Genomic DNA, 13,880 nt, shown 5'->3' with positions numbered 1-13,880 from the left:
AAAAACCATGGGCTATCTAAGTGCATTCTAGTCTAGCCAACGGCTCAACTAAGTCTCTGACCGATCACGACTCGAGGCCTCCTAACTGTAGGGACACTCACACGACCAGACACACAAAGCATCAACCTATCCAGGACAGACTCCTAACTCTAAAATACCCCAAATGTCTAGGACACACTCCTAACTCTATGTGAAGATCTTTTCGAAAATGGTTTGCAAGGTTATTTTGAAGAATATTTGTATTTTTTGAAGGTTTGAAAAAGTTTTTGAAGTTGTGACTGGACCCAAGATGCCAGCTGCAAGCCTGAGCTGCCTACGTACCCCTCAGCTAGGGATCAAGCCATCCGTAGTTCGGAACAGATTTTCCTAACTACTCTATGAAAGAAGGACAAAATCCTAAACTCTATAACGTTAGGACAGACTCCTAAACTCTACAAAGGTAGGACATACTCCTATGACATTATAGAGGTAGGACAGAATCCTAAACTCTACGAAAGGCAAGACAGACTCCTAACTCTATATGACGGTAGGACAGACTTCTAACGCTCTACGACTGCAGGACAGACTCCTAACTCTATGAGGGTAGGACAGACTCCTAACTCTTATGAATGTAGGACAGACTCCTAACTCTCCCTAAAGAGGAAGAGATCCCTCAACCTGCGAAAACTCTAAGGCAGGAAGGGAAGGGTTGGCTCAAGAAGCATTCCGTCATAGCCTAAACCCGAGGAAAGATTTTCTAAAATTTATAGGCAAACCTTCCTGAAAGTTTATCAACATCCCAAAGAATCGAAGAAAACCCCAAACAATTTAGGCGCATCTTCTTCTTCCATAACATTAAATAGAACACTATCTACCAGACATAGTCGAATCATGCTGACCACCTTCGACTCAATGTCTTCCCACTTGGCATCCCCCATCTTCTCTGGCTTCGCATCCTTTCCCTTCAACGCCTTAGCCAAGCCCTGTTGAACCATGATGTCCTTGGCCCTCATCTGTCATAGGTGAAACTCCCCTTTCCATCAAATCTGTCGATGTTGAATTGAGTAGAACTTGATTTTACCGCCATCTTAGATTACCTCGCACTTCTCAGTGTTGTACTCCAAGTCGAACGAAAATCTTTCTTGGACAATCTTTCTACTCTCAAAGATCGCTCTAGTTGCGATCATGGTTTTAAATTTCATCTGAAGTCCAGAATTTCAGATTTCCGTCAAGACCGAAACCGAAATTAGTGAAACGTACCAAATTTCGGTCGAAATTTTGAAAATTTCGTTAATTTTGGCGAAATTTGAAAAATATATTATTTTTTTATTCCATTCCCAAATTTTAGCCAAAAATTTCAACCGAAATTTCGACTCAAAAAATCAACCTTTTGTGTCTTTACCGATTTTGGCTAAAATTTCGGTTTCGGCTAGGTCCAAAATATATGCTGAAATCAAAATTGCAAACCATGGTTGCGATCTAACCACAACGCCCATGATCACTCCGCCTGGCCTCGACGATCGCTCTAACCATGGCTCTGATACCACTTGTTGAGAAAAATCTGTCGGGCAAAACATTCCGATTGTGTACAAATTTAACTGAAAAGTAAAATAAACCAAGCAAGCCACAAGATTAATACCAAGATTTTATGTGGGTCGGCCAAGCCTACTCCACAAACGAGAAACACGATCTTCCACTATGAGAAAAACAAAATACAAGGATTACAATGGATTAATCACAAACCCACAACCCTTTCATTGCTTCTCAACCCAAGCCCATACCCAAGACTAATCTGAGAGAAAACCCTAAGGGTGTGTTTGGATGGCCGGAATCATGAATCGGTATCGGTATTTGATACCGACTTAGGGGATTCCGGCCTTTGGTTTCGTTTTCAAAACGGAATGGGAAACATTGCTCGACTCCAGGCGGAAAAAATGTTGGAATATTGAGCGCATTTTGATACCCGCCCAAGGGGGTGGTATTTTGATTCCCGGAATCAAGAGAAAAAAAGGCATGAAATCTCATCTCATATTACCTTCCAGTATTATGTGTTTCCTTTCTTAAGCTTCCCTTTCTCGTCTCTTCTTCTCTAAACATCGATATCTCCTCTTTCCGGCTATGCTGCAAGTCAATACCGGAACCAAGGTATTTATTGTTGGGTTGTCTCAGACAATTCTAAACAGACAACGGCTCCCTTCATCACGCCATGATTTTCTTCCTTTTCCGTTCCACGACGAATACCAAGTTTTGCTTCCATATTCTATTTTTCAATTTGTATTAAAAAAAGGAAGAAGATGTTAAAATGGCTTAAAGCAAGAAAAAGAGGCCACCTGTTAATCTCATCAGAATCTACTATGGTAGAGAATTGAAAGAAAAATATAATATAATATTAGAGCTCTCTTGATAAGAGAGGAGTGAAAAGAAATATATAATAAAATATTAGATTGGGATTTTTTTTTTTGGTATCAAAGGGTGTCCCCACCCCCTTCGGGGGTAGGACTATTTCCCTACGGATGCGCGCAATCACTCGGAAACCACGCGCATCGGGTAAGCAAGGGGGGATTCGAACGCTCGTCACTGGGGAGCTAACCCATGACTTTATGCCAAAGAGCCACACCCTTCAGGGTTAGATTGGGATATGCCTCAGTGAAAGAGGACAAATATATATTTTATGTGGGATTTGCTAGGGACCATCGCAGAAGGCAACACGCAGGCTCACTTCGCAAGCAGATTTTGTCTTCATTCACGAGCTGGCTGCTCTGACCTGCAACAGACCAGCCTCAAAATGCCTTCTGCCATGGACGCTAGCAAATCCCATTTTATATTATACATTTGAAAGAGTAACAAAATAAAATAAAGAAAGGGCAAACGCTAGAATATTATATTAACCTAGCAATGGCATTTCTCTAGAGTCAATCTTTTAGTTGTACATAGCAGTGATAAATAGACCCCCATATATCTTAAATCAACCCGAATATATGGCAGTGCTTAGAGAGAGATAAAGAGAGACGAGAGAGAGACATGGGGGCAATTTATATGTATATACAAGTAATGGCCGGTTCTCTCTCTCTCTCTCTCTCTCTCTCTCTCTCTACTTGTTTTTATTTTGAATGGTCACTATGCTAATGGAGTTCAAATATAACATGGAAATTAAGAGTGACAATATAAATTGAAAAATATATAGATTTATTATAAGTTCATTATATTAATTGAAAATTTAATTTTATTCCGGACGCTACCAAACGCTAGAATTGGAATCATCACTGATTCCCTAGACAAATTCCATTGCTTACACAATCACTGGAATTGGAATCATTAGCCGTTTACGAAGCGAATTGGAATTGGATTGTAATCTGATACCTATACTGATTCCTGATTCCGACAATCCAAACGCACCCTAAGAGAATAGCCAAGAGAAAAACCCAAGAGAAATCCACGAGAAGATACCCCACAAGAAGAACATAAGAAAAAACTCTCTTATTCTCTCTTTCTCTCTCTTCTCTCCTCTCTTTTCTCCTCTCTTTTCTCCTCACTTTCTCTTTTTCTCTCTTTCTCTCTCACTCCACTTTTGCACGTTCTCACTACTCTACATAAGAGAAAAGACCTTTCTTATATCCCATGTTTCCTAAAACCTAAAAAGTTAGTTTCTATTTTTGCCTTCTTCCTTCCCACCCAAGCAACCTAGTGGTGGGGGGAAATAAGGCAACTTTCCCAACATCTTTGATGCTGCCATGTTCTTCAGAATGAGTTTTTATTGTTAGGGAAGGCTTTTCCACACGTTCGGTTGAAATTCATCCTTTTACAGAGGTCAAAACTTTGACTATTTAAAACCTACATAATTGAACATTGTTGCTACCTTTGAACACAGGACAATTTTGAGTTTTGCTCCATGGAATATCTTTGTAGATCACATATAATTCTTTGTACAGCTCTTTTGTATTAATTATTTCAATAGTCATTTTTTTTATGTTTTGACATTTTTTAGTTTGCAAATTTTTTTATTATGTTTTTTTAATCTTTTGAAATTTATATCAATATTATGCAACTTTTGACAACATTGAAAATTAGTAAATGCATGGGAATAAGTCCAGTGTGTTTCCCCAAAGAAGTTTTTGTAGATTACATTGCTAACAAAACCATCCATAACTAACTAAATACTAACAATACAAATAATCATTTAGTTTTACACTAAAACAAGAGTTGGCACATAAAACTTTATCCCAGGACAATGAACAAACTAAAACATTTATACAAGAATTGCTAAATGTAGATCTAATACACAATGAAAGGGATAGCATGGATAGCATGCACCTTCACAGGCGCCTGCTACCCATTCTACAACATCATGAATGTAGTGAAAGCAAAGATATGAGTAGAGTACTTCATATTAGCAATTGGTACGACCCATTATGAAAATCAATGACAAGCTTGTGGACTCATTTGCTATCCCAGTTAGTAAAATAAAGGACCTTAATCTGAAGAATGCTACTCATGCTAATTGGCTAAATGCTTTGAATGGGATCTCAAACTTAGAACAGGATCTATGATATGGGCTCAAAAGTTCTTAAATAAACCATAAGCGAAATTTTTTTTTATTGGATTGGATGTAGAGACTCATACGGATTTTTTGAGATACATGTATGAAAACAAATATTGTAGCTGAGAGCATAAGGATAAATTTATTTTTTAGACTCGTCAAAATTTTTTGAGGGATATTTTTGTGAGTTTTTAGTATTGTGAAGATTTCTTTGTTTGTTGGATATTATGATTTGGGAAAATAAATTATTGACTTCAATTTGCATATTGCTATCGGTGCTAAAAGATACCTTATTCTTAAGATTGTTCTCTTTCCGGGTTTATTTAATTCTTTATATACAAATTGATTCAGTTTTTTATTTGCATAATATGAATGTATGACATGAATTCTTACTTTGGTTGTTGCAGGTATCATGTATATTTTAGAGTCATCCAATTGTTTATTTGATAACTAAAGAAAGGTTAGAATTATGGGCCACACGTTGTGTGACACCAAACAAATGGAGAAGAAAGGAGGAAACACAAGCGAAAAACTAAGACGAAACAGCTCACCACACAAAGGAATCCACCCAGGGGATAAGAGCAAAATAGACAAGAAAAACTGCTTCTTCAAAAGCCAAAGGCTAAACTTGATTCAAATTCTCTGCAAAAGTCTTCCCTTTAGAGTCCAAATAATCATTTAAGTAGGCATGGAACAACCCTCCAGCCATAGGTGCATTTCCAAAGGTTTGAACATTATTTTCTAGCTTAACAACACAAGTTCCAAGAGAAAAGAGAAAGCAAAACTAACATTAAATTGACTACATTTTAAGGCTATTTAACTAAACTTAATGGGGGTCTTTCGTAGGGTTGGAACTTGGGCGGGCTGAACCCGAAAAGAAGTCAGGTTGGGTTGAGTTCAAGTCGGGTTCGGGTTCGGGTTCGGGTTTGGGTTGAGGGCATTGGCAACCCGACCCAAGTGAACCTGAAATTTTTGATAATTTTTTTTATTTTTCGGGTTCGGGTTGGCGAAACGGGTTTCTCGGGTCAAGTTGAACCTTGTCCGGTTGGAACTCGGGTTCAGGTCGGGTTCGGGTTGTGCAAATGGTTCCTCAGGTCAGGTTCGGGTTGGCGTCAACCCGGTTCAACCCGTCCCGAGTTGCACCCCTAGTCTTTTGGACTTGATAGAGCATAAATATAACTTCAAAATTAACTTAGATCATAGCAAAAAACGTTTCGTAATGGCCTGGACAACAAGCAAAAAGAAACCCTAATATGTTGAAATTCATATGGTGCAGGCAGCTTCAACACTTCTCAGAAAAATGGCCATAACTCCCTCCATGGAACTCTGATTTGCGAACCGTTTGAAGCGTTGGAAATTAGACTCGTAGACCTTTCCAACCATGTATGGCTTGCTATTTTCAAAGTTGTGAGTAAATTCAGTTTTGACCCACAAGATACCCCAAAATCTTAGACTGCAACTCTATTTTTAGACCTTTTAAGTTTGGGGCCTAGCATGGTGGGCCTAGTGGGCTCGGTTTGTGGATCCTTCTGAGGTAGCTCCGGCGTCATTGCGGGCTATGTGTGTGGTTGGTCTATAGAAGATTGAACTACATTTGTCTATGTCCTTTGATGTATTTTGGAGTTATTAGTGATGAGATTTCTGACTTTTTAGGCCTAAAATCCTCATTTCTTTGGTGACATTTGTAGGGCTAAAAAATGCACACTATTATTTAGATCCATTAGTTAGGCCAAATAACCCACAGGGTAATGGTAAAATTGAATGTTAAACCTCTAGGACTTCAAAGTCATGTAGTTGTTGATGACTAACATGCGATTTTAATGTCCGTGTGACACTAAAAGTCCTCGCTAAAGTCCCTTCAAGTACTGAGAATCCCAAGTATGTGCAAATTCGAGGCTTCGTCGTCTGGCTCATCATAAATGATGTTAGGATCAGCTGGCTCATCCTCGAAATCCGAAAAGAAAACAAAGACAGAACATAATCACTTTCTTTCTTTGACATATCTAATCAGACTGAATAGGATTGGAAGAGATGTCACGATAAAGTCCAAGTCCCCAAAGTGTCATGGACAATCTGGTGAAGTTCATTAGAGATTTATAATCCCGCACAACTAGACCCACCTCATTGGATACATTGATCCAAAGGCAATCATAAGTCTCACATGATACTATTTGAGAATATCTTGATCAAATGATCCTAGACCCTTGTTTTTAAAAAAAGCCTCATTTAGGGTTTTGCTAAGCGAAGACTACAATTTATTTTTGTAGTTCTATAGCTTGATGTCCATTGATGCGACCAAGACCTTGTGAGTTGCCTCATGATATTCCGCAAGATCAACGATCTTGATTATATATGTATATATGCCACTATGCCTCCCTATAGAATCCACAAATTGCCCTTTACCATTGATTGTAAAAGTGACTTTCTGTTGTTTATCTTTTCTCTTTTGGAAATTGTGCCAATATCAAAAAAAGGTTGTGCTGATAACATTTCCTTATGAAAAATGCCATAATAAAACAAGGGGTGCCAATACCATTTCCCTTTTGATATACACGTCAATACTGGGCTAAGGATTCGGGTCTATCTTATGCCAGCCATAGTTCTTTCCAAAACAGTAAATTTAGATTTCAAATCTGAATTGAAATCTAACCCAATTAAATGGTTTGCATGCGTGATGCATAGTACGCAATGTATCTGTTTAGGGGCAAAATCATTTGACACCATACCAAAATGAGATGAATTGCCATACTTGCGCTCCTGTTCCAAAATTGGTGCTATCGGTCTTGTTTATTACAGTTTCACCACTACAAAATGTTGGGCACTCACTTAGGACCTAACCCAAGCTAAAAAGTAGAATAATTTTTACCTTGTAGTTGGCAGAAATAACTTTTGATACTGATATTTGTGACAAGGGAAATGATATTTGGCCATCAATATTTTTATATGGCATGCCTTTTACAATATTTGAATCGATCACCACAAGAAATACACTCATTGGCGACAAACAAAATCCGTTGGCAAAGTAACAAAATATGTTGCTATATTTTTTTTAGCGTTAGTTGGTGTTGCTAAATTAATTTAGTGACGGATTTTGTGATGGTTAACTAATTATTAAAGGTTGATGTAATTCCCAAAAAGCTATCACAAGCTAACAAAAAGGGTATGAAGAGCCAGTTGAAAAAGTGAGAAATCCCATTATCATAGCAGGGGATCGTGGATGTCATTTTCCCGTGAGATATTGAGAAAAAAGGTCGAGAGTAGTAGTACTTCCTGATAAATAAATCATTGGGTTCTTCTTAGCGGCTAGAGTGGAATCTTAATATGGCAAAAAGGATTGTCATACTTGCATGTGCTATATATCATTTTAAGCTTAATGCCGATTTAATTAAATAGAAATTTAAAGAGATCTCAACCTGTGAAAACTCTAAGGCAGGAAGGGAAGAGTTGGCTCAAGAAGCATTCCGTCATAGCCTAAACCCGAGGGAAGATTTTCTAAAATTGATAGGCAAACCTTCCTGAAAGTTGATCAACATCCCAAAGAATCGAAGAAAACCCCAAACAATGAAGGAAACTCCAAACACAAAACATCCCAACGAAGCGAAGATCCGGATATCGAAGTAGAACTCTAGAGGGGACGAAGGAGAAAAGGAAAAAGGGTGGGCTCCAAGTAGCCTCATCATGGCCCAGGAGCTCGAAACTCAGAATGGGGTTTACTCACAAGGCCAGACTCTTATCTTTGTCAACAATTGAGGTTCAATAAATGAATCAAAGAACAAAATCCATTCTTGACCCTTTTCTGATACAAGGATTGAAATTCCATAATAAACAGAAGCAATACCTCGTTCTTCTTCCTTTTTTTTAAGTTCTGATACTGAAGCCATGAGGTAATGCAATCAAACAACCTAATCGAATCAGTCTTTTGTTTCAGATTTATCTTTGACACTCGAGGATTGCTTTTCAACCAATCCCAAAAGCAGAACCGACAGTAAGCCCAAATGATCATAAGGCTTGCAGAACAAATTCATTAAAATTCACCATGAAAGCTGAATGAAACTCTAGTTCTAATCATCGAGCTTATCTGCCCCTTACTAAAATCTAGTAACAAATGAATCTAAAAGAAAATTATGATTGAACAAGCAAAACCAAAGTTGTAATAAACTCAGTAGAAACCCCAAAGTCAAACCACAACTAAAAGAAACTCTATGAGAATCATTTCCTACTATAAACCAATAAAATTAACAATAACCTTGAACTCCCCCTGATCATCATTTAGATATGCGATAGGAAACGAGTTATAACAGGACTCTCATTGATCAAGTAAGAGACACGAAAAGGCGCAAATATTCAGACATGCAAAAAGGAATAGGGAAATTGATATGAGCCTCAACTATATTTTAATGATTACTCTTTTGGCTTTTTACCATTATACAGATTAATCATAACTGCTATGATTTCCCAATCAAATTGAAAGTCCAATATTAAAAGAATCACATAGAATTTACTGAGTAATTCAAACATAAATGAGCTGATTCCATTTTGTGTAAGGGAAAACCTCTTTGACAAGTGATCATTAAGAACTAGAATAACCCTTTGACAATTTTAAAAAAATATGACAGTGATACAAGTTCGTCTCATTACTAATGCATGGTGGTAAAATACCAAGATCCTCTAGCAAAGGAAACTATGCCCAGATCTATTAACAATTGTTTGGGGCTGAAATGGAACCAAAGGGCGAGATAAGCACACAGGAGCCCGAATCAGTAAGGGTATTCCACGGATCAAATGGAGTTCAATGAGTTCAAGTTACTAACTCACCAAGTATCCTAAGAGATTAAGATCTATCCATTATTATGGTCGGAGGGTTAGAAGGGTGTTAGATAAATCCTAAGACAAAGACCAAATGAGGGCTTGGAATGAGTATTGGCACCAATGATAAAAGAAGCAAACTCATACAAGGAAATAATGAATCAGGCTTCGCAAAATTTGGAACCATAAATGAAACAGCATTAAACCCATCACAATCCCATTTACAAGTTCCCAATATGACCCAATGGCATTGTTAAGATCCAATTACAGTTCACCAAAAACAACCAAACTAAACAAGATAAGAATCAACTTTGAACAATCACACATGCAATGCAACATTAGAAGGAAAAAAATTAAGAGAAGATATTAGAGTTACCCAAGTGAAGAGCAGATGGTGGAGATGGGGTGTCAACGAAATGGGGGAGATGGGGGCTCGGTGGATGAAATGGGGTTGGCGATGGTGGCCATGGCTCCCTTCATTCTCTCTGCAATCGCTCCTCTTTCACTCTCAAATGCTCTCTTTCGCTCTCTGTATTTTCCTCCACTTTCGTTTTTTTTTCTTTTTTTTAAATAAAGACCCCAAAACCCGAGAAGAAGATGAGGTGGTGGTTGTAATAGTGGAGTTAATGGTGAGGAAGATGACAGGGATGTTGGAAATTGGAGTAGGAATGGTCGAATTCCAAGTTAGGGTTGAATCTGTGATGAAAAATGGGGAAAAACAAAATGGGTTTGGTAGTAAAAAAGGAACATGGTGGAAGTAGGTGGCTGTTGAGGTTGAGGGTAGGTTAGTAGAGGGTTTGAAGAGGGTTTTGTGCGGTAGGGTTGTTGGTCGGTCGGATTGAGGTTTAAAAGGGGTTCGCCGAATTCCGATGAAGACGACCGGAGAAGATGATGTAGATAGAGGTTTTGAAATGGGTTTTGAGTTGATGGTGGAGAAGCTTGGGCGAAAATAGTGGTTGACTTGTGAAGAATAAGGTGGCTGTTGGTGGGCGAGATTCAAAGGTGACCGGAGACCGTAGTGGTGGAGATGGCTGGCCGGAGATGGGACCGGAGGTCAGAAGTTGCAGAGATGAAAGGGGAAGAAGAAGGTGGTGGTGGATGATGGAGATAGAAGAAAAGGATAGGGGAGATGATGGTTGAGGTGGTGGAGGTGGTGGCTCTCTCTGCTCTTCTTTCTTTCTCGCTCCTTTGCAATAAAAAAATGAAGAGACTTCTCCCTTTGAGAGCCCTAATCGATGGGGTTTTATATTAAAAAAATGATATTTTCGACCCCCCTCTTGCTTATTGGACAACCCCCTTTAGTGTAATTATAACTACTTTTTCATACTACAAGGGGGTGGCTCGGGAAAGAAAAGGGAGAAATAAAAAGGAAGATTCCTTCCACCCTACACAATCCTAACCTTCTAATTTGATCCAATGGCTATTAAAGGTTGCTTACAACACAAGCAATACCAGAATTACCCAAATTACCCTTATAAAAAAAATGACAAATCCCCTCTCTTTGAATATTGTCTTTTAAAGAAAAAGGAGGGGGGATATCTATACAACCAAGCTTTGATAATTCATATCCTAACACAACCCAGGTTTGATTATTACACAAACTTCGCCCGTCTTATTTAACATTTTTCGCCCGATTGCCATGAAATTTTGCAGGGGTATCCCTGAGAACACTAACAATCTCCTGGGGAATTTGTACCCACGAATGTACACAATAAGATGCTCAAAAAATCAAGCCTTCTTCTCATTTTGGGTCCATTCTTCAGGAATTTCTTCAACTCCGAGACCTCGACTCTATTTTAGGAACTTTAGGGCCTGGTCAAAATGGGGTGTCTACATCTAGTAAGTAACTCGGTAGCTTTCAATGTGCATATTTTGTTATGCAAACCATATGAATAAAAGATATAATTGATAAGAAAGTTGTATATGTATTCCAGTAAGCGATTCAGTACCTTTTCGTGTGCATATTTTGTTATGGAAATTAGGTGAATAAAATACATGATTGATAAGAAAGTTATATATGTATTCCAGTATGTGATTCAGGACCTTTCCGTGTGCATATTTTGTTATGCAAACCAAGTGAATAAAATACATAGTTGTGTAGACACCCCCATTTTACTACGCTTTAAAAAGCGAAAGGTTTGTTTGGTCTGTGTCAGTCATCTATATTAGGTTAGGCATTCTTGCATTTTAGGGTGAATTTCACCTCATTTTAGGTGTTTTGAAGTTGATTTGCAATCACAAAGGTCTCTAGGGGGTTCCATTAGTCTCCGGAAGATAAGAATTCAAGTTTCCAATCAAGTAAGAAAACCTGCTATTTTTGAAATTTCTCAGGATTTTCCCTAATTTTATCAATTTTTGCACCACATGGGTAATTTGGTAATTTCCAATGTATTTCATTTGACCCCCGGGTTGTGTCTGAAAAATCTTGAGTGATTCCATGAATTTTGAAAAACCTGCTAAATTTAGACCTCTCAGGGGGTTTCGCTTGATTTGGAAATTTTGAATGTTGAAGGCATTTTGGGCATTTTCAGGGAATGCTAAATGATCCTGTTTGATATTACCCACCAAAAAAAGCAAACTTAAAAACTTTCTATTTTTTAAGTTTGGCCATGAAGACTTTCTATTTTTAACTTTTCCCTTTGGGGGCAATCCAATTTAAGGTCATTTTAGTCGCCTTTGGGTGCGTAATGATCAAACAGGGGCATTTTGGTCAGAAAAATTATTTTTTTCTAAAGGGGATGGTTTGACCATATGTTGAGGGTGCACCATAAATGTCATATGGGTTGGGTTCATCAATAAAAAATTTGAATTTAAAGGATTTTATTGAATTTTCATTGAAAAAAACCCAAAATACATGTCATAAGCCCCATTAGGCTAAAGCCCACAAGGTGAGGGTCCATGTGAACCCACCCATGTGGGTCGGCCACATGCGAAAACGTCCAACATGGGATGAGTTAGTTGGTGACATCATATTTGTTTTCAAAAAAATAATAAAGAAAGAAAGAGTTATAATTAGAAAGGGCTAGTATGGTCAGGTTACTAAAATAGACATATCTTTTTACCTTCTCGTCCAAAAAATTTGCTATTATACTTGTTTCGAACGCCTCAAAAAGATCTACAACTTTATAGTTTACGATGTTTCCTGAATCAGCCTCTAAATAGGTCAAAAATGAGCTCACATGTTGGGCAGCCTTCTTTGGACGAAAATCATATATAAAAGCTAGTTTCCTATGTGAGAAGGCTTCTAGATGGATCTTGAAGGATCTCCATTGTGTAATTTAGCATTGCTTAGCTTGTAAGAAACAAGGTTTAGAAATAAGTTCAATATGAAAATCAAAGAATGAGAAAGTCAAAGCACAAATTGGAAACAAGCAAAAAGGAGAGAGCTCACATTGAAAACTTCCAAATTCACTCAAACCTAGCCTTGTGCCTATAAAAGCAAACCCACCTAAGGCTTTTCGCCTCTTGAAAAAATTCATCCAACCCTAGAAGGCTCACTGAAAAATTCGACCCTCTCTCCCCTCCCTCTTGGAATTCATTCCATTGCTTTGGTACTCATCTCTTCCACTTGGTTCTTCACAAAGTGCTTTCACATATTAAACATATTGGAGGCTAGATTATTATTCTTTGGGGTTTTATTTTGCGATTAAAATGGTAAGTCAAAGTGTATATCTAAGGATCACTTACCCTAGAGACAAGGAGAGCGAGCAAGGTTGGTTTTCTAAACCCTCTTTATGTAATCTAAACTAGAAGCATGCTAGGAGTATATTTAGGATTTTCTTTGAAAAATTATGAAGATGAAAGTGTTTACATGTGAAATTTGGAGGAGATGATATCAGGTTTCAGTTATTTTGTAATCTGAAATTTTTCTTGAAAAATCTATTTTTTAATATTAAAATCTAAATTTTGAAAAAAGAGGGTTTAAACCCACTTTACAAAGCCACTATAATAACCCCTTGAAATTTCTTAAATTTTTCAATCCTTGAATCTTTTGTGTATTAAAAAGTATAGAAATCTAGAATTTTCATGAATTTTGACTTCGTTTTGACCGCAATTTGACCATTTGAACTTTACCCTTAAAGGGGTAAAATTCAAAAGATCGAATTTAAAAAGGTGTCAAAACAGATCCAAAATCAATACAAATTTAACCATAATAGAATTTTAAGGTTTTGAAACAATACAAATTTTTTGAAGAATTTCGGATATAAATTAAGGGATTTAAAAAATTGTTTAATTATAGGGGTATTTTTGAAAAAAACCAAAATTTGAAAAGTATATAGGGTTTCTAGAAGTAAAATTTAGATGAGAAGTAACTAAAGCCTGATCTGATCTCCAATGAATTTTTCAAGATTTTTGGTTACTGTTAGATATGTCTTATGATTTTTTATGCCAAATCAAGCATGTCATATTAAATCTAAAACAAATAGCAAATTGCAATGAACAATTCTGGAAATATTTTATTGAGATTTACTGCTGGAATGACATGTTCTCACAAAGTTTGGATTGATTCGGACAATTTTCCTATGTGTTTCTGTGTAATGTCATGATCTGGACAGAT

Source organism: Tasmannia lanceolata, unplaced genomic scaffold (assembly GCF_043159265.1).
Source record: "Tasmannia lanceolata isolate RefF3 unplaced genomic scaffold, GAP_Taslan_0.1 ptg000023l, whole genome shotgun sequence".
Classification (NCBI taxonomy): domain Eukaryota; kingdom Viridiplantae; phylum Streptophyta; class Magnoliopsida; order Canellales; family Winteraceae; genus Tasmannia; species Tasmannia lanceolata.
This window is presented reverse-complemented; position numbering follows the sequence as displayed.